Below are 22,063 nucleotides of genomic sequence, written 5' to 3'. Positions count from 1 at the left end.
TTGTTCAATCAATCATCAATTTTGCACATCAACGCCAACGCCAAGGCCAACGTTGTTTCAAGTAAAACTGATTTGCACTCCGTCCTAAAACTGAACGCTGTGCCTGCGGTAGTACACAGTCGAAGGGATAGAAGAGCTTTTGAGGAACAATAAAACACTCTAACAATTACAATAGAACAAAACCACACAAATAAATACAAAGAAAAAGAAAGAAGCAAAACAGATTTAGAAGGAAATGAAATATCTTCATGGTTTACTGTCGTTGTTGTTGTTATAAAAAGCACACTGATACCATGATGTAGGATACGTTCAATGTAAATGATAATTATAATGCTGAATATTTTAACGTCAACCAGAAAAGATGCATTTCTTTTAACGGCGCCGTTAAAAATCTTAAAATTCTCTTGGTTACAAAATCAAATGAACCTTAGTAGTCGATTGTTTAATACCATTTGTCACTTTATTAGAGGTTGTTTGACTCAGTTGCTGACTTCTCCGCTTTATTTCAGTTTTCTCTTCACACTCTTCGTTTTCATGTGTTACACTTTTCCCGGCCTCGCACATGAGGGAATGCATTCATTGGAGCGACACGTTTTAAACAAATTTGTTTTTTTATGCTTCGCTATTATCGATTACCCAAATTAAAAAAGAAAAAAATGTTAAACTCCTGACCAGCGCACGGGGTACGTTAAATGTTAAATGGCCAGTGGGAAATGCAAAAGTGTGCGCGCACGTGTGCATATGTCTGTGAATATTTCTTTTTTTTAACCAGTTAGTGTCAATGTCGATCGAGTGTCATTTCGATCGCGTGTTTAGCGGACACGCGTCAACGCATTCAAACATTCGTAGTCATAAGAGTTCTAAAACAGGGAAAAGGGTGGCAAAGTAAAAGATTATAAATCAAAAATTGTCAGTGTATTTTTGCGGTGAGACAGACACAAAAGTATGTTCTACAAAAAAAGTTCATACCCATAAAATACTCTCGAACGGGTTAGTCCGTAAGCCGTCTGGGCAACTCGGTGATTAGAACGGAATTACAGTGCAAACCTCGTATAGTGCAAACCTTGCAGGTTCCTGTAACAAATACTGATAAAAAAATATATATATTTATTTAATTCTGACTTGATTTTCTTTAATTTTTCAAAAAAAGGGAAAATTGCATTTGGTGGCTTAAACTTACCGCTACGATTCTGTGTGTGTTATGTTTGTATGTGTGCATTTTGTGTGTGCTTGAGATGACGTTCCCGTAGGGAGTATATACAATATTCTCATCGAGGACCCCAAACTCGTTCCAGCTGGGAAATGTGACGTTGGAACGTTGACGTTAATGTTGTTAAACACAAGCCGAAACAGTGATGAGATGGGTAGTTAATATAATTATGTGATGGTATTGTGCATGCTTGCTGCTTCGGCTATAGCCACAGGAGCTTGTATCAAATCGCCGGTCGATCATTATCTACAGTCCACTACTACGACATACTACTACTATATACTACAAGGAATATAACGCAGAGTGCTCCGCACTGCCGACTCGCTCCGTTTCAAGCTTTCTACATCACTTTCTGCACCCCCTTCCCGAACGCACGAACCTCACACACAAACAAAAATGATTAAGCTTTCACTTCATGCAACAAACTCGAAATAACCATTCACCAACTTCGAGAAGTTTGTCAAGAACGGGGTCGGTGTCCACACCACTCCATGAGAGGAACCTGGAGCCTCGACGAATCGAAAGTGGAACTCGCGCTGATGTTTTCCGCTTTTCGTACGCTCTCAAGGGTGTACAACATTCTAGCGGCCTGCAATTAGTCCAATATAACTGATGAGGGACACAGGAGCCCCCAAACACGTGAAATGATAGACAAAACATTCTCTTTGCGCTTAATATTTTGACTCAGCCGTTTCCTTCGGACGAATACAGAAGGTCATTTCCGCCTGCAATCGGCAGTCAAAAAGCGCGTGACGTTTCGATTGGTTAAAACGAATAATAGAAAGCTTTTTTTTGATTGGTTGTAAATAAATCGAAAGGAAAAATTATTAACAAGTTATCATCGAAGCAAGGATGAAGTTATTAACATGGTAAGTACTTATGTTAATGATTATGATGTGAGTGTGATCGAGTGTGATCGAGTGTGAGTGTGTGTGTGTGTGTGTGTGTGTGTGTGTGAATCACTGAATGTGTGTGTGACAGAGACAGCATAACAAATGTGCTGTTTTGGACCCCTCCCCTTTTTTTGACCAGCAATGGGAAAAAATGCCATCTTCAGAAGGTGTAAATGTACAGTTATTGTAATATGTGAGTGTATGCTTGAGTGGGGTGGGGGGGTCTTTTTCAGAATGGCTGTTCTGATTTATTATCAAAGTACAAGGAGTGTTTTTCTTCACATTCTGACTGAATGTGCAGTAGAGAGAATCATGAAGGACTGAAAGAATAGATATACAAACAAGTACACACACAAAAATCAGGTATTTTTACATTTAGTAAAGTTTTGATTTTTATTGTCATGAGTTATCTTTTTAATATAAGTCTCCGTTTGGATTAAATAATCTTAATTTGTGATGTTTCATTTTTTAATTATATGAAAGAGGCTATTTCATTTTTCAAATAATGAAGATTTCTATGTCTAAGTGTTTTATAATTACACATTAACATGCTTCCATTTGAAACTTAGAGGTCGTCATCGTGGATTGACGCCCGACCAAAGCTAATTGAAGCCTGACAGAGGGATTATGTTGTAATTCAATCTGACGACGATCTCTTTCCTGCTTTAATGCGATGGTAAACAGACAGAATTGGTTCTGTTCTGTTCACACACTACTTTCAGTCCACCTACCTGCAACTGCAAGGGTCAAGTCCCAAGAAATATGTCTCTGTATTCCTATCTTATCACTTTGCTCCTGTTTTGTTTTCTTTCACATACATTTTCCCTTATTTTTTGACGGGTTTCTGGACAGCTAACTCAAAACAAATTCTTTTCATCACAAAAGCGATGTTTGGAATTGACTGACGTAGTCAGGAAGAATTCATGCATCAACTTACATCACTTTGCATACCTTATGGTCTCGGTATTTCGCTGGCCTTCATATTTCCTTGTAAAATGACCCTCAAAGCTAACCGAGACTATAGTTGAGACTGTATCAATGCGCCTTGCCAGCAGGTAGCTAATGGCTTTTTTAGCAAGTGGTTATCGACAATTAGTGACAGGTAATTTTGAATTAGTTGGAGCATTCTGACCAATCACAGTATCTGTTTCATTAAAATGCCAACTTGATTGAATTACAATCTTTTTTAATACTTTACCACAAAGTTAATTATATTTGTTCCAATTAAAACACAAAACCAATTCGTCCAACCATCTATTAAGACAAGACACATGTAATGTTGTTTCTGTAGCTGAATTTAATTTTTGCTTCAGCAAAGGAAATGAATTTAAGAATATTTCGAATAACAAACTAACAAAATAAAACATTTATTGTCAAAGCAAGGCAGATAATCCTTTCACACAATGTAACTTTACCACTTACTACTTGCATATTTCCTAACATTCTAGACGATTCATTACATTTTGCTGTTTGCACTGTCAATTACCATGAAGGCATAACAACATCCAGGTAACATTTAACATTCTTGAAATAAGCACATTACTTGTATGGTACTAATTAAATTCATGCTTGCAAAAGTAACCATCAGAAATCATAAGGACATTAATGAAATTACAGACCATAAAATAATGCAGCATAGTCCCCACACTGTAGAGACCTTATAATGTTATTTCAACATAACAATAACAATAACAATAAAAACACTTTATTGTCCATAGAGGCTCAAATGTCCGATTCACATTGCCGCATGGCGGTCACATGTCCTATCGTTTTGAACTGAGCGTTGACATTGTCCATAAGAACTCAATTCCTTCGGACAGCGCGATATTCGTTAATGTTCCTTTCAAGATACACATTTTCAAAAAGCGACCAAGCACTCTTTCTTTCTTTATTTGGTGTTTAACGTCATTTTCAACCATTCAAGGTTATATCGCGACAGGGAAAGAGGGGAGATGGGATAGAGCCACTTGTCAATTGTTTCTTGTTCACAAAAGCACTAATCAAAAATTTGCTCCAGGGGCTTGCAACGTAGTACAATATATTACCTTACTGGGAGAATGCAAGTTTCCAGTACAAAAGACTTAACATTTCTTACATACTGCTTGACTAAAATCTTTACAAACATTGACTATATTCTATACAAGAAACACTTAACAAGGGTAAAAGGAGAAACAGAATCCCTTAGTCGCCTCTTACGACATCGGGTAAATTCTTCCTCGTCCCAACCAATATGGGACTCCCCCTAACCCGCGGGGGGGGGGGGGGGGGGGGGGCAAGCACTCTTGCATAAGGTGCACTAAAGTTGTGCAATGCAGATCTTGCGTTTGGGTGACACTTTTCTGCAGCACATTAAAGTTAGGAGTATGGGAGACAACTCCAACTGACTTAGTCTTGCGTCTGCTTTTGCTTTCAGTTCAAGACATTTTGACGAAGCGCACTTAGTTATGCCACCAAATAATAAAACTAAAGCCTGCCAAAGTTCAACAAAAGCTGAACACGTTTGGCTATTCTACGTTTGGTTGGCTATTCAACGGCATCTTGTGCGTGCTACATTAGTGTCAAATTAAAACAGGGGGTAACACGACGAGCGTCATTCTTGAAAATGAAACAATTCTGATGTCCTATTGAAATGTCTGAAAGCGGTCAAATGTCCTATTGATGCTGAAGAGCTAGGACATTTGTATCCTTAGCGGATTATGACTTTATTCAGTTATTCTGCAGAAAAACAGAAATGCTGGAGAAAAACTGTTTGTTTCTGCTGCATTTCTGCATAATGTCATCTTTTACGAGAGCAACGTAAAATTGAAATCAAGAATGCTGCAGTAAAACAGTGCTGTTGTTTTACTGCAGAAAACCTGTTTACACTTTTTCTGCAGCATTTTGTACTGCAAGAACTGCCTTGAACTCCAGTGGAGTGCAGTCCAGATCAACATCTGGGTCGTCGTCTAGGGGTTCCTGATCAGACTCCATCCTTTCCAGTGGAAGTCTTCTTCACATAGCTCATTGGTTGTGTCCTCAGCATATGTAGTTTGGAACCTGAAAGACACGAGAAAAATATATACTCGACCTGATAAAGCCTTTTTGAATACTCAGATTTAATATCCACTTCAATAAACCCTTCATTTTGCCAAAGTTACATGCTTTTCCTATGACATTTCACATGCCTTTTTTGCCTTTTCCAATGTTAAAAGTTAAGTTTTCTGGGGCAAATTAGTGTATGAAACCGCTTTATGTTCTTTAAATTGATGGAATGTGTGCATTTGGTTGCGTGTGATCTGTTTATAAAATGAAATATTGTTAAAAACTGACCATGGGATTGCAGTTTTTGTCGAAGAAACTGAGTGAAAAGAAATTTGAAAGGGGAACGACTCTTGTCGCTAGACAAAGTATGAGAGTTATAGTTGCGTTGGGAATTAGCTTGTGTTGAACGTTTGTGCACGGCAGATTTAGATTCAGAAAACAACCGCACTCATGGATTTTATACGATTCATGTGTTCAAGCCTGCAGTTGTTAATTTAAATGCGGTATGTTTGTATTGTTTGCTACAATCGCAAAAGTAGATCCCACAAAGTCTAGCTCCTAAACCTGTGTGCTGTCGAGGATTCAGGCATGTTGGGTAAGTGATTTTGGTTGCTGGGTAAGTTACCGATAAATAGAGAATAATACATGGCTTGCTGTGTCGTACCAGATTTACAGGAGTTGTTTTTTAAAATATTGAACTGCAAGCGAAAGCACAAATTTGTTGTTGACCATGCCGTTAAAAAAAGCAATTGCAGAAAATAACCTAGTCATGTGTTTGTTGAGATCATGGGAGTTTGGGAAACATAGGTGCTCAGTTTTAACTGGTCGACCACATATTATTCTTGTTTGGCTCTCTGGAACCGGACATCACTAAAGCGGGGCGCAACTCTCAAACACTTGCAAATCCTGGTAGAGTTATTTTCAAACATTGTCAATTGCAAGCTACCTTTCAAGTGTCAGTCCTTGAGCTTTGTGGATGGTCAGTGCGAAGCTAGGAAGTACTGGAAACTGATGCCTCACAGCAATGTCCTTTTGTCGAGGATCAGGCATGGACTACAAACAAAATGAAAGTCACAATCTTATTAATACATGTATACATATCATTATCAGGGATGGCCAAATCTTGAAATTTGAACTCGCCAACAAGAAAGTTACTAGCCCGCCAGAAATGCATGTAGTACAGAAAGCTATAAGGCTATTTTCTCAGATTCTTTTTCTCATAACCTCTCACAATTCACATCTATTTTAAGACTCCCTCTTGTTCCAATACCTGTTTTTCTGAGAATGTTGAAGATCTTAGAAGTCAGGTTCCACTTTGCATAAGCAAGCATGATACGTCATGACGTCATATGATTCCTAGCATATTGACGAAATGCTAAACATCCGGTTATCTTGAGTTGTCTTGAGCTCTGTAATACATGTCCGCGGGTTTTTCAATGTTCGGTTATTTCCTTGACTTCATGCATTCTGGTAATTGTTGCTGACAAAAACATGATTTTAACACAGAATTTAATGTCAGAATAGCTATATAAACGCTATTGTGTTTTCATCGTAGCAATAGGGTCCGATATTTAGACGAGACAAGTATAATGCTGACGAGTTATAATCAAAATTGATATACATGTTAAAACTGTGATACATACATGTATGTAATAAATATGTTTAAAAACAAAGAATTTACTCTTTCCTGAGTGTGTGATTTTTGTCGCGTGTTTCTTTCAGGCGAGATATTCTTTCGGCTAGCCACTCGTGAAAATAGGAGGCGAGATTGTCTATGAAACGGTTTGGTGGCTAGCTACACAAGAATTAAACTGCACTGGTCGGTAAAAAAACAAGTCGTGGACAGCTAGTTGGATGGGCAGCTGATAACTATGAGTGGCCGCCATGTTTTCTCGCCAAGCGAGCAAGCCTAAAGCTACCCAGCGTTTGAGGCGAGAATTCTAGCGTCACTCGCGGCGAGATGTGCCCAAGAAATGGTACTTCCTCGCCCTACTCGCCAATCTCGCCTTTCCTCGCCTGTAAGAAACAGACGACTGGTGAGGTCAGTCTAAATTTGAAGTTAATTCATGACTGTTTGAATGTTTTAGAGAAAAAATCACTTGTACTTGAACTCAACCACAGAAATAAACTTTTTTTCTCTGGGCAAATTAATTTTGCATTTACATTGCACACATAATTTAGTTGACTTAAAAAGCTACAACTTTCAGCTTCCAGCACAGCTAGTTTATAAAAACAAGCAAACAACAATAAAACGCATTAAAACAAATTCTTCCATGTAACAGTCTTCAATATAATTAAAAAAATTAAATAACAAGCAAACAAACAAACAAAAACAAGTGACTGCAGATGTAACCCCAAAACTAGCCATTACTAGCTGACATGTCTTGATTCTGGAACTAACCACCACTGCAACCCTCCAGTCAGAATCGTATGCTTGTCCATGAAAGTAGGTCAACTAAGCAGGGGGCTGCTAGCCATCTTGAATCTTGATTCTCAAAGAGACGGAGAGGCGGGGCTAACAGTGGGAGGAGCCATAATCATAACGACCGCGTTTTACAAAGTGAAACGATCACTGCAGACGAACATTACGTACGTTTGGAAACCTATTGTGGTACTTGAGTTTACCTGGGGGCATTATAAACCAGGAATGAACTTTATTTTAAGTTAAAGCTTGCTGTTTCTTCAACAACAACAGCCAACATTTCTTTTAGACTAGAGAAGTAGAGTCATGTTACGAACACTGGTAAATCGTCTAAGTTCTCTTTTAATCTAAACTTCGGGTAAGTTTAAAGCCTGTTCATCAACAAAAGTAAAGTTAAGAAGTGTACATACCTGCTTGTCTAAGAATAATGACGTTGTGTCCAAGCTCGACTAATTCCCGTGCTTCTTCCATCGGACAAGTCGAACGGGCGGTCAAAGAACGCCCATTGCCGGAGCAGACGGTTTTCTGAGCATGCGCTGTAAAACTTTTACTGCGGAACGCTCCGGATGTAACCTTTTGTGGCCTTTGAACCTGGTTAACTGCCGGTAGGTTTCGATCTTCGCAATGTTTAAGCTCAAAGAGAATGTTTTGTGTATCATTTCACGGGGTTTGAGGCTGCTGTGTCCCTCATCAGTTATATTGGACTAATTGCAGGCCGCTAGAATGCTGTACACCCTTGAGAGCGTACGAAAAGCGGAAAACATCAGCGCGAGTTCCACTTTCGATTCGTCGAGGCTCCAGGTTCCTCTCATGGAGTGGTGTGGACACCGACCCCGTTCTTGACAAACTTCTCGAAGTTGGTGAATGGTTATTTCGAGTTTGTTGCATGAAGTGAAAGCTTAATCATTTTTGTTTGTGTGTGAGGTTCGTGCGTTCGGGAAGGGGGTGCAGAAAGTGATGTAGAAAGCTTGAAACGGAGCGAGTCGGCAGTGCGGAGCACTCTGCGTTATATTCCTTGTAGTATATATAGTAGTAGTATGTCGTAGTAGTGGACTGTAGATAATGATCGACCGGCGATTTGATACAAGCTCCTGTGGCTAAAGCGGGCGAAAAAGAGGTCAGTCCTGCTTCACTGACCAGCCGTGGGCAATAAACCTGCAGTGACTGCTCTTGTTCAGCCGTTTTCAAGGGTTTCACAACAAGGTGTCACATCCTCGGCGTTAGCCTAAGGAGGTCAAGAAGCCATGAAGACCAAAATCGCGCCATAAATATGCCGTGCGTGACATGCGTCAAATCACGGCGACGACACAGAGATTATAGTCTTTATCTTTGTCGGCGACGTTCATCGCCGATGCCTTTGGTCAGAAAGGCGAGATTGAAAAGGTCGAACAGATTGCGAAATTACGCACCTAAATAAGAAAAGGTTGCCTAGTAAGCACCACTCAACCGTGTGCTGCCGAGAAAGACCATATTTTTTCTTCATCAAAACTTAAATAGCACTTTCTTTATTTTTGGGAACAAGACGTATAAAACTCTTTCTGTGTCTGTCTGTTTGTCTCTGTGTGTCTCTCCGTGTCTGTCTGTCTGTCTGTGTGTCTGTCTGTCAGTCTGTCTGTCTCTGTGTGTGTGTGTGTGTGTGTGTGTCTGTCTGTCTGTCTGTTTGTCTGTCTGTCTGTCTGTGTCCCTCTCTTTTTCTGAGATCAATTCAAGTCTATTCATACGGGTCACAGGTAAACTATTTGTGTGTCGCTGGATGTACTTTTTTTTAATTACGTTTCAGCGTTTATGTTTTCCTGTAGTTGATTGAATTTAAACCCTAAGAGTGATAAACAATACAAAATAAATTTTCTCGCTGAAACATCTGTCCGAGTCAATCCATGAAAAAGCGTACACGTATTGTTTTGAATACGCTATTTTGATTACATATGGTCGCAACCAGTTAACATTTCCCCCTCAAAATACTTTTGAACATCTCTTTGCAGACAAAGAGGGTAGAAAATAACATAAAAAGAATAAGTTAGGAACAGAAGGAGATTCAGTATCTGGCTTTCTTATTTTCTTATTTATTTTCCGAACTTGCTTACACTTACAGCAACAAGACAAATGTCCATGTTTTATGAGCATATTTGTTTTTTCAATCTTATTTGATTATTCATTAATGAATTTTAATATCTATTATCCATTTACTTCGTAATTTCCTAACAACCGCCCCCCGCAAAAAAAACACCCACAAGAACATTACAAAAACAACAAGAAGAGCAAACGCTCGATCGAGTCACTTTCGCAGTTCTGAATATTATATGAGGCATCAGATGGACAGGAAGAAATTGCTATTCACAACACAATGAGTCACGTTCACATAAAATTTGAGCCCGGTCACTTTTATAGTTTCCGAGAAAAGCCCAACGTTAAGTTGTGTGTTGCCGAACAGAAAAGGCTAGTTATCTCCCTTGTTTTTCTGATAACGTTCGTAAAAGGCTACAGATGTAAATACTTTGATGTAAAGAATAATCCTACAAAGTTTCAATCACATCCGATGAACTTTGTCAAAGATATAAAATGTCTAATTTTTCCTTTGACGCTGACCTGTGACCTTGAAAAAGGTCAAAGGTCAACGAAACCATCGTTAAAGTGTAGAGGTCATTGGAGGTCACGACTAAACAAAATATGAGCCCGATCGCTTTGATAGTTTCCGAGAAAAGTCCAACGTTAAGGTGGTGTCTACGGACGGCCGGCCGGCCGGACGGCCGGCCGGACAGACTAACACTGACCGATTACATAGAGTCACTTTTTCTCAAGTGACTCAAAAACTGAAGCACAGCGAAACAAATAGCAATAATTCCATTCAGATACTGTATCAACATTACAAACTAACATATCTCAAGGAGGGTTATTCTTAAAGAATTGAAAGTGCTTGACTGAGACTCATCAGTTAAACCGTCATCATAAAAGTTACAGAAGGCGGAGCGAAATATCCAGCGTTGCAGCGGACTTTAGCTCTCGCAGTGATGTATTGTCCAATAAATCAAATAGGCGTTCCTTCCTGCGTACTTGAAGAGATATGGTCGTTTAAAGACAGGCGATGGGGTGCACTGATTGGTCATTCAATTATGCAAATTCTTTATGTTGTCCAATAGAGGATAAAGACAGGAACGAGAGTACCTTCTGACAAGTCTTGCAAAAGGCAATTAGGAAGCGATGGGGGCGGAGTTTCACTGCACTTTCAATGCAAAGAGCTTGGGGAAGAATGGGGTTCTTTACTATTCTGTTGCTAAGTCGGTCCTCGTGTTTACGTCTGCTTTCATTCTGGTTTGTCTATATTTATTATATTACTTTGTCCCCTTTTCTTCTTGCCCGTTCGTCGTTTACAAGTATGTACAATTGGATATTTTTCATAGTCCACATGCTTAGGAATACACAAATGAGTTCGGCTTTTTATTCTACAATCAAAACAACACTCAAGGTCGGCATTGGAACGTTCAATTATTGATAAAACAAAACGTTACAATGATTGATCTTCGGCTCAGCGGTTTGTTAAGTTGACGACCAGACAAACTCTTATAATACAGACATGTTGCAGTTTAATATATTTTCGGTATAGCAACTGTTGGTGTGTCTGTACGCTGTATGTGTATGTGTGTGTGTGTGTGTGTGTGTGTATGTGTGTGTGCTTGCGTGCGTGAGTGCGTGCGTGCGTGTGTCGGTGTGTGTTACAGTGTGTGTGGGTGTGTGTGCGTGTATTTGTGTGTGTGTGCGTGTATGTGTGTGTGTGTATGTGTGCATGTGTGTGTGTGTGTGTGTGCGTGAGTGCGTGCGTGCGTGTGTCGGTGTGTGTTACAGTGTGTGTGGGTGTGTGTATGTGTGTGTGTGCGTGTATGTGTGTGTGTGCGTGTGTGTGTGTGTGTGTGTGTGCGTGTGTGTGTGCATGTGTGTGTGTGTGTGTGTGTGTGTGTGTGTGTGTGTCGGTGTGTGCTCGATCGTAATATGTATTATAGTTTAATGAGATAGTTATTAACAAATAGTAAAAGCAGCATACGGCAAACGGCATGTCTACCTGCCCCCTCCCCCGAACTTGAACATCCTATACCGCAGCGACAGGAACGTGAATAACATTTGTGTAGCAAAACACGTCAATGATACATTATGTTTTTTCTGTTCCTTCGTGGTACACATGGTGTAACATCCAGCCTCACAAACGTTGTCAACAGCAGGCAAGGATTGTTGAGCGGGAACCATAGAGACGACCCATTTTCCCAAAAAAACATTCACTGAAGCGTGCAAGCCTGGTCGATAAATTAGGCTTGGTTGCAATATCCGAGGCGACCTCAATTATATATACACGCACGCATGCACGCACGTACGCACACACATACACAAACACACACAACAAGCAATAAATAAAAGTCACAATTGGTCTTTTACGTTGTCGATGTAGAAAGGGCCCAGGAGAAATCTACCCCACTTCTACTCATCAAACTCGCGGCATGCGTCAATTGACATGCAGCACAATAGTTGCCTCGGTGAATGGCTGCTTTGAATAGTCATGTCACGGAACATCAGGACTGGCTCTGCGCGGGGGTTCCGCCCCCCCCCCCCCACCTCCTTACACAGCCAATATACGCTTAAATAAAGACTCAAAATAACCCCACCATAATTATGCTTCGCCCCTTTCCTCTCCCTGCCTGGCCAACCTGTGCGCCCCTGCCACCTATCGGAAGCCCCTCCCTCACCTGCAGTAGGTAACAAAAGAAAACACTGTTCTGTCGACTTCCTGGTAAGCTATTGACGTGTTGCCTAGGAGTCAGCTCTGTGATCCAAAGCTATCGACCTCATGCACCGCTCGTTAATTGTCGGCAATACGGTCTGGGCGTTGAATGCAAATGACGACTCATTCGTGATTGTGAGAAACCAGGATGGTGGGCTAATTCAATTCAAAGCATGTTGATTGGTTATTTATAAATGAAAGGCAGTGGTGACGTTTTTCTACCACGAGTTAACGATTTTTTTATTTATTACTGCAATAAGCCCTAATGTGCTTGCTGAAAAAGACAGGGCGTGTAAAGTCATGCAGAAAACTATCATGATGAAGGGACCCATTGTCGGGTCTTTGGGACAATATTGATTTCGTCTGGTGCCGTCGTAATCGCTCAATAGTGTTCACGCCATTGGCTTTTCAATTTGTTGCATACATTTGGTTTAATGTGACAGTGATCGACGCCAACACCGGTGACGACGTATGCATTGCAGCAATGAGACCAGAGGTTGAATAGCCAAGGAACAATACCCCCCCCCCCCCCAACCCCCATTCCCCCTCATCATTTTCTGGTTAGCTGGTTGTTAAAAACAGTGAATTTAAATTATACATACTAGCAGTCAGAGCCCGGCTTCGCCCGGGGATGCGGGATATCAAAGAACCACAAATGAAAGAAAAATATGAAAACAAAACTTTAAATCAAACTTTTTGCGGAAAGGACTTCCCTCCTTTGCAAATGTGTGGATTGAAAACGTTAGGACATTTAAAATACGTTATGTTATAATAAGCATTTGAAGACATTGCTCCCCACTTAGACTGTCACCATTAATTCAATTCCTGCAAGCATTGTTTTTTCATGGCATAAGTTACCTCCCTTTGTGGAGAAAATTCCAGATAATTGAGCAACCTCCCTTTGATTTTGGAACCTTCCAGTACCTTCGTGTTTGATGTTATGCTTTGCATTAAATGCTATTCTTTTGATAAGAGGGATAGAGAATCTCCAATGTCTTCGGCATTATGTGCTTGCTACATATGAACAGCATGTGCTGTACTGGTCTCGCACAATATAGGCTGTTTTCAATAATGTGGAGGTTCATTACCTGAGAAAGGTAACAATGAATCGAGAAACTGAAACCCAGGTGCACATCTCCGGCGTATATGTTAGATTAGATCAGCGCGCGCGTTTGTGTGTGTGTGTGTGTGTGTGTGTGTGTGTGTGTGTGTGTACGTGTGGGTGCGTGCGTGCTTGCGTGCGTATGCCGGTGTGTGTGTGTGTGTGTGTGTGTGTGTGTGTGTGTGTGTGTGTGTGTCGGTGTGTGTTAGGTTGCATTATGTATTATAGTGTAATGAGTTTGTAATTAACAAGGAGGGAATGCAGCAGACCCGTCGCGATATAACCTTCGTGGTTGAAAACGACGTTAAACACCAAATAAAGAAAGACAGATGCAGCAGACGACAGACGACTGACGACATGTCTACCTGCCCCCTCGCCCGAACGTGAACATCCTATACCGCAGCGACAGGAACGTGAATATCATTTGTGTAACCAAACATGTCAATGATACATTATGGTTTTTTATATTTAGTCAAGTTTTGACTAAATATTTTAACATCGAGGGGGAATCGAAACGAGGGTCGTGGTGCATGTGCGTGTGTGTGTGTGTGTGTGTGCGTGTGTGTGTGCGTGTGTGTAGAGCGATTCAGACTAAACTACTGGACCGATCTTTATGAAATTTGACATGAGAGTTCCTGGGTATGAAATCCCCGAACGTTTTTTTCATTTTTTTGATAAATGTCTTTGATGACGTCATATCCGGCTTTTCGTGAAAGTTGAGGCGGCACTGTCACGCCCTCATTTTTCAACCAAATTGGTTGAAATTTTGGTCAAGTAATCTTCAAACAAAGCCCGGACTTCGGTATTGCATTTCAGCTTGGTGGCTTAAAAATTAATTGATGACTTTGGTCATTAAAAATCTGAAAATTGTAAAAAAAAAAAAAAATTATAAAACGATCCAAATTTACGTTTATCTTATTTTCCATCATTTGCTGATTCCAAAAACATATAAATATGTTATATTCGGATTAAAAACAAGCTCTGAAAATTAAATATATAAAAATTATTATCAAAATTAAATTGTCCAAATCAATTTAAAAACACTTTCATCTTATTCCTTGTCGGTTCCTGATTCCAAAAACATATAGAAATGATATGTTTGGATTAAAAACACGCTCAGAAAGTTAAAACAAAGAGAGGTACAGAAAAGCGTGCTATCCTTCTTAGCGCAACTACTACCCCGCTCTTCTTGTCAATTTCACTGCCTTTGCCTTGAGCGGTGGACTGACGATGCTACGAGTATACGGTCTTGCTGAAAAATGGCATTGTTTTCAGTTTCATTCTGTGAGTTCGACAGCTACTTGACTAAATATTGTATTTTCGCCTTACGCGACTTGTTTTCTATTCCTTCGTGGTACACATGGTTTAACATCCGACCTCACAAACGTTGTCCATAGCCAGCAACGATTGTTATGAGGGAACCATAGAGACGACCCATTTTCACCACCAAACAAATATTCACGGAAGCGTGCAAGCCTGGTCGACTGTCGATTTCCTGTAAAGCTCTTGACGTGTTGCCTGGCTCCCTTGTGATTCTGAGAAACCAGGATGGTGGGCTAATTCAATCAAAGTACGCTGGCTGGTCATTTCTCAATGAAAGGCAGTGGTGACGTTTTTCTAACAGGAGTTAACGATTTTGTTATGTATAACTGCAATCAGCCCTACTGTGCATGCTGAAAAAAACGAAGCGTGTAAAGTCATGCAGATAATATTATCATGAAGGGACCCATTGTCGGGTCTTTGGGACATTATTGATTCCGTCTGGCGCCGTCGTAATTGATCAATAGTGTTCACTCCATTGGCTTCTCACTGTGTTGCATAAATTTGGTTTAATGTGACAGTGATCGACGCCAACACCGGTAACGACGTATGCATTGCAGCAATAGGACCAGAGGTTGAATAGCCAAGGAACAATACCCCCCCCCCCCCCATTCCCCCTCATCATTTCCTGGTTAGCTGGTTGTTAAAAGCAGTGAATATAATGTATACATACTAGCAGTCAGGGCCCGTCCTCGCCCGGGGATGCAGGATATCAAAGAACCACAAATGAAAGAAAAATATAAACTTTAAATCAAACTTTTTGCGGAAAGGACTTACATCCTTTGCAAATATATGGATTGAAAACGTTAGGACATTTAAAATACTTTATGTTATAATAATCATTTGAAGACATATGGTCCCACTCAGACTGTCACCATCAATTCAATTCCTGCAAGCATTGGTTTTTTTATGGAATAAGTTACCTCCCCTTCTGGAGAAAGTTCCAGATAATTGAGCAACCTCCCTTTGATTCTGGAACCTTCCGGTACCTTCGTGTTTGATTCTATGTTCTGCATTAAATGTTATTCTTTTAATTAGAGGGATAGAGAATCTATAATGCCATTGGCATTATTGCCTGCTACATATGAACAGCAGGTGCTTTACTGGCCGGTTACAACTCGCTATTGCCGCGGCCCGTTGTTGCCGCGGCCCGTTATTGCCGCGGCCCGTTGTTGCCGCGGCCCGTTATTGCCGCAACCCGCTATTGCTGCAACCTGCTATTGCCGCGGAACTTCCCCGCAAGAAAGATTCCCTGATTCCGTTTTCTTTTTAAATTTTGCGCAAGTCAGATGCCATCAAACAACAGAGTTGGTAACTCTGCCGTGTGCTGACAAAACCAAATAGGTAATTTTTTTTTCAAAAATGATATTTTTCGTTCATAAAAAAAAGAAATCAATGCACATCTTTTGTGTTAATTTCTCCTTTTTAGAGTACTTAAATAAGCAGATATGAACAAGTAAGTCCACAACCAACAACAACTTTTTAAGTGTGCATGAATATTTTGGCAAAACAAAGTAAGTCCAAGGGGTTCCTAATTTTCACATAATGATAGTTTCAAAATTCTTGTCAGAGGACTCATACAAAAAAGACGCAATTTAAAGTTTAGAACACACACATTACGTCATTTAAGTTTTGAACAAACAAATGACGTCATTCGATATGGAGAGAAATTACGACGTCACCTTATGACGTTTTATTTCAAACATTTTTCTTCTCTATATGATTCTCCTGACTATCCTTGTCTCCCTCCCTCTCTCTCTCCCTCTCTCTCCCTCTCTCTCTCTCTCTCTCTCTCTCTCTCTCTCTCTCTCTCTCTCTCTCTCTCTCTCTTTCCCTCCCTCCATCTCTTTATATCCCTCCAGGGCTACCTCTCTCGCGATCTCTCTCCCTCTACCTCCATAAAGTCTTGGGAATAACTATTGACAATAACCTCTCTTGGTCAAAACATGTAGATACACTTTGTAAAAACACATCCAAAAAAATATTTCAGTTATCAAAAATCAAACACTTTCTAGACCTTCGCACAAGAAAACTGTTTTTTCAGGCACATATTCAGTCAGCTATTGACTATGCTTCCACAGAGTGGGACTCTGCAAGTGCAAATACTTTGAAACACTTGGGCAGTTTACATAGACGAGCTGTTAATTAATTATTTTAAAAAATACATCTCTTTCCGTGACTGATTATAAACGATTGCAAATTCTTCCTATCAAAGATAGATTTGCATATAACAAAGGTGTGATGATGTATAGAATTATGTCAGGGAATGCACCTACACTCATTGCCTCTAATTTCATAATAAATCATTATAGAAAATGTAACAAATTAATTACCCCAACTCCAAGAATTGACCTGTACAAGTCGAGTTTATCATATTCTGGAGCAATTATGTGGAACGCCATTCCAAATATAATTAAATTACGAATTCATGAAACATCATTCAAGGAATATTACATGCTGTTTCTTTTACAAAACTTATAAGAAATATTATCAAGCAACTGGCAAAATATAACTGTACTCTCTGATTATATTGAAAAAACATGATTATATATAATTCATGAAGGATTTTTTACAAACACATATTTCTCTGTTATATATAATTTTCAAGCATTGCTAAAGAATCCTAATGCATCTTAAAATGTCTTATTGGTTGCTTGACATGTTAATTATGGTAAATATGTCATTTGTACTATAGTTAAACTTATCTTTTATTTCTTCTTGTTTGTTACCCCTCAATGGGCGAGGGCCGGATGAAAACAAGCATGTATACATTGCTTATTCTGTCACCCTCGTAAAATAAATTTCAATTGAATTCAATTCCCTCTCTCTATTTCCCTCCCTCCATCATTTTCTCTATCACTCCTTCCCTTTCGCTCTCTCCCGCCATCACTCTCTCTCTCTCTCCCTCCCTACCTCTCGCTCTCTCTCTCTCTCTATCTATATATATGTTACAGTAAATTCTCAAAACCAGGAAATTTGCGAAATCCCTGAAAATTTCAGGAAATTTGTGAATTTCCTGTTTTACTCAGGGATTTCACAAAATAATTTCCTAAACATTCTAGGAAATTTGCGAATTTCCTGATTTCAAGGGGCAGGAAATTCGCAAATTTACTGAAACACATTTGAAGGGAAACAAGTGCTTTGTTGGTTGCTTGTGAACCATTTAATGATTCTGGTTTCCTTATATTAATGCAAGTTAAACACTCATATTTCTCTCTCTCTCTCTTCTCTCTCTCTCTCTCTTATACTGTCATGTTTCCTAAAATGTTTGACAAAAAATCTGAACAAGTACATTAAAAGGTACATTGTGACACTCACATGTCTCTACTATACTGTCATGTTTCATAGAATTTTTAACTTAAAATCTAAAGGAGTACATTACAAGGTACATTATGACACTCATCTCTCTCTCTGCTTTTCTCTGTATGTCTCTTGTACTGTCATTTTTGCTTGAAAATATTAACATACCATTATGACAGAATAACAACAAAACACACAGGGCACGTACAGCACAGACATATGGCATGTAATAATAAGCATTCGCTTGAGTTCGTGTCCCTATTATTTCTCGTTTTCTTATTGTCTCATGTTTAATTGAATAAAACCGTGTTTAAACCAGGACATATGGCAATGCAAAGACGCTTAAAAAATTCTTCATGGTGCGTCTTATTTATTGGTGCAGGATTGGCTGCTGTGACATCTTGAGTTGCACATTACTTGTGCTTTGTAGCACTTGCATCGATTTGTTTTACATTTTGTCGACCCTGCACAGCTGCATTTCACAAAACCTTGCCCGCCTGATGCTGACTTGTTCTATCACGGCTGACCGCAACGACACAGCCTTGTCAAGAGAGACATCTTCTTCGGTTATGAGCGCGCTAGATGACGTCGAAAGTTTCCTCGATGGTGACATAGTAGTCAGGTTTGTTTTTCAGAACAACTCCTCTTCTTAATGAGCTTTTCAACATGACCACAGTTTTATTTTCCTCACGTTGTCTGAACAGTTCTGTGATGAACTTCAGTTCAACATCTGCATTGCCTGCCATCTTGGGCTGCCTATCAGCAAAATGAACCAAACGCGGACTGAACTGCAAAGGCTTATGGTCTGTCAGACTTGGTAGTTCAGGTGTGAGCTGTTTTTACATGAGTTTTCGTGATCCCAACACCACAAACTTCTTATGATTTCTTTTCACTTTCCATTCATATGGCTGGCGTGGCGGGTTGGTAGTGTGTCGGACCCAAAAATTGAAGATGTTCGGTTCAAATCATGCTCAAATCAACTTTTTTTTTCTTTTTTTCTTCTAACAGCAAATCTATCAAAATCACAAATGGAAAATAAAGAAAACGGACTCTTTTTTTTTTTTTTTAAAGAATTTCACAAATTTACTGAAACGTTTTTCACTGTTCAGTAAATTTGTGAAAAAATGGCATGCTCATTTCAGGAAATTCGCAAATTTCCTAGAAATTTTAGGAAATTTGTGAAATCCCTGAGTGAAACAGGAAATTCACAAATTCACTGAAATGTTCAGGGATTTCGCAAATTTCCTAGTTTGGAGAATTTACTGTAACATATATATACGACTAGTGTCTGTGTGTGTGTCTGTGTGTCTGTGTGTCTGTCTGTGCGCGATGCACGGCCAAAGTTCTCGATGGACCTGCTTCAAATTTGGTGGGCTTATTCAGAGAGACCCCGGACACAATCTGGTCGATGAGAATTTTCAACACGTGCTCTCAGCAGCGCTGAACCGATTTTGGTTCCACCTGAGCTACCCGGGCCTCCATACCGAAACACCAAAGCCAAAGTTCTCGGTGGATCTTTTTCAAATTTGGACACCGCATTCAGCTACACCCCGGACACAATATCATCGATGAGATATTTCAACACGTGCTCTCCCGTTTCTTCCTTAAAAATTAATGCTCCCTTATCCATTCAAGAACTGAAAACGGCTATAGCATCGGTGACAAAAGTCCGATCCGCCTGTGGTTCTGATCCAATAAACTATCAGGTCATACAACATTTACCAAACCAAGGATTAAATCTTTTACTGGATTTTTATTCAACATGCTGGAAGTCTGGCCTGATTCCCACAGCTTGGAAAGAGGCTGTTGTGATCCCCATTTTAAAGCCTGGAAAACCAAGAGCTGACCCTTCCAACTGGCGCCCTATATCTCTGACCTCCCATCTGAGCAAAATCTATGAAAGAATACTAAAATCCAGACTAGAAGATGAAATGGAAAGAAAAAAGGTAATACCCCTGTGTCAAGCCGGTTTCCGTCGAGGCAGGGGTGTCTCGGATCACATTGTAAAACTGTCCTCCAAAATTAAGAAAGCTCTCTCACGCAAGAAGTCTCTCTTTGCTGTCTTTTTTGACATAAAAAAGCCTACGATACAGTATGGCACCAACGATTGTTGTTCAAATTGAAGCAATTAGGCATCAGTGGTAATATGTTTCAATACATAAAAAGCTTTCTACTGAACAGATCCTTTCAAACTGACTATAAAGGTGCCAAATCATCCACTCGCAAAGTTGACATGGGAGTGCCACAGGGCTCAGTAATAGCACCACTGCTTTTTAGCATTATGCTGCATGACATATCTACAATTAAAACACATGGAGCCGAACTGACGCTTTATGCGGATGATATTGCTCTATGCAAAGAGTATCAAAACAAAACCTATAAAACAGAACACAAATTCTCTAAAGAGTGGCAAACAGCTATAGATAACATTGCGAACTATATGCGGGAGAATGGCTTCACTCTCTCTGCCGAGAAAACTGTATTCGTTGTCTTTACAAACCGAAAACTGGAAAATCGAGAAAAGATACAGTTCTCACCAGATAAATCTGTTGTCTCACCCAGTCAGCAGGTGAAATATCTGGGCGTACTTTTCACCTCAAATGGACTATGGACTGCTCACTTAAAGTATCTTTTAAGCAAAGCAAATAAGACCATCAACCTTCTTAAAATACTGGCTGCCCAACCATGGGCAAAGTGCCCAGTTATTCTAACAAACATCACCAGAGCTCTTATAAGATCAAGACTATCATATGGACATCGTCGGCTCGAAAATGGCTTGATAAGCTACAGTCAGCGGAATGTCGTGCCCTTCGGCTTGCCCTCGGACACCCAAGGCATTCAAAGCAGGCCATTGTATACCACCAAGCAGGATTCCTCCCTCTTGACATGTGGCGGCGTAAGTGCTGCGCAGATTACAATGTTCGAGCCAACACAGTGCAAAACTCAACAAAAGAGGAGCTACAACCGCATTACAATCATGTCCAAAACAAAAAGGCCCACTTTGGCACTACTTTCTCCTCACTGGCTCAATTCAATGCTTCACTCTTTAGTGAAATCAGTGTCGACCCAAATGATGTGGCCCAAAACCCCATATCTCGTGATCCCTCATGGACAATGAAAGAAATGAATTTTGACACAGAATATTGCACAGCTACAAAGGATGATCAGTTATTACTCAGGATACAAGCCCTTGAGCACATTGATACTGTATACAAAGGCCATGTTCATGTTTACACAGACGGGTCAGTGTTGGATGACAAGAAGGCTGGGGCAGCTTTTGCAATCCCCAGCGATGACCTGACTGGGAAATTTAAACTGTGCAACAGAAACTCGATCTTCTCAGCTGAGCTCCTTGCCATCTGCATGTCGCTTGTTCAGTTCAATCTCAAGAACACTCCTCCTCAAAAGATAGCTATATTCTCTGACTCCAAAGCAGCCATTGAAGCATTACGATCTAACAAAAGATCAAAAAGACATGATCTTGTCATTGCCATAAAGGAGCTGGCAAATAAAATTATAAACAAGTCGCGTAAGGCGAAAATACAACATTTAGTCAAGTAGCTGTCGAACTCACAGAATGAAACTAAACGCAATGCAACGCAGCAAGACCGTATACTCGTAACATCGTCAGTCCACCGCTCACGGCAAAGGCAGTGAAATTGACAAGAAGAGCGGGGTAGTAGTTGCGCTGAGAACGATAGCACGCTTTTCTGTACCTCTCTTCGTTTTAACTTTCTGAGCGTGTTTTCAATCCAAACATATCATATCTATATGTTTTTGGAATAAGGAACCGACAAGGAATAAGATGCAAGTGTTTTTAAATTGATTTCGACAATTTAATTTTGATAATAATTTTTATATATTTAATTTTCAGAGCTTGTTTTTAATCCAAATATAACATATTTATATGTTTTTGGAATCAGCAAATGATGGAAAATAAGATGAACGTAAATTTGGATCGTTTTATAAAAGAAATATTTTTTTTACAATTTTCAGATTTTTAATGACCAAAGTCATTAATTAATTTTTA

The 22,063-nt window shown here is 39.8% G+C and overlaps 1 protein-coding gene and 1 long non-coding RNA gene across 2 annotated transcripts in view; one reads left to right on the top strand and one right to left on the bottom strand.

Moving 5' to 3' along the window:
- LOC138957956 (carbohydrate sulfotransferase 8-like) overlaps positions 1-22,063 on the top strand; it is a 129,603-nt gene that overhangs the window by 7,362 nt on the left and 100,178 nt on the right. The gene's annotated exons all lie outside the window — the stretch shown is intronic.
- LOC138957958 (uncharacterized) lies at positions 3,381-6,241 on the bottom strand. Its single transcript, XR_011453243.1, has 2 exons — positions 6,071-6,241; positions 3,381-5,139 (listed from the first exon to the last, which is right to left on the bottom strand). It is a non-coding gene; the product is annotated as an uncharacterized lncRNA (long non-coding RNA).

The sequence above is a fragment of the Littorina saxatilis genome, unplaced genomic scaffold, assembly GCF_037325665.1.
Source record: "Littorina saxatilis isolate snail1 unplaced genomic scaffold, US_GU_Lsax_2.0 scaffold_150, whole genome shotgun sequence".
NCBI lineage: Eukaryota > Metazoa > Mollusca > Gastropoda > Littorinimorpha > Littorinidae > Littorina > Littorina saxatilis.
This window is presented reverse-complemented; position numbering and strand designations above follow the sequence as displayed.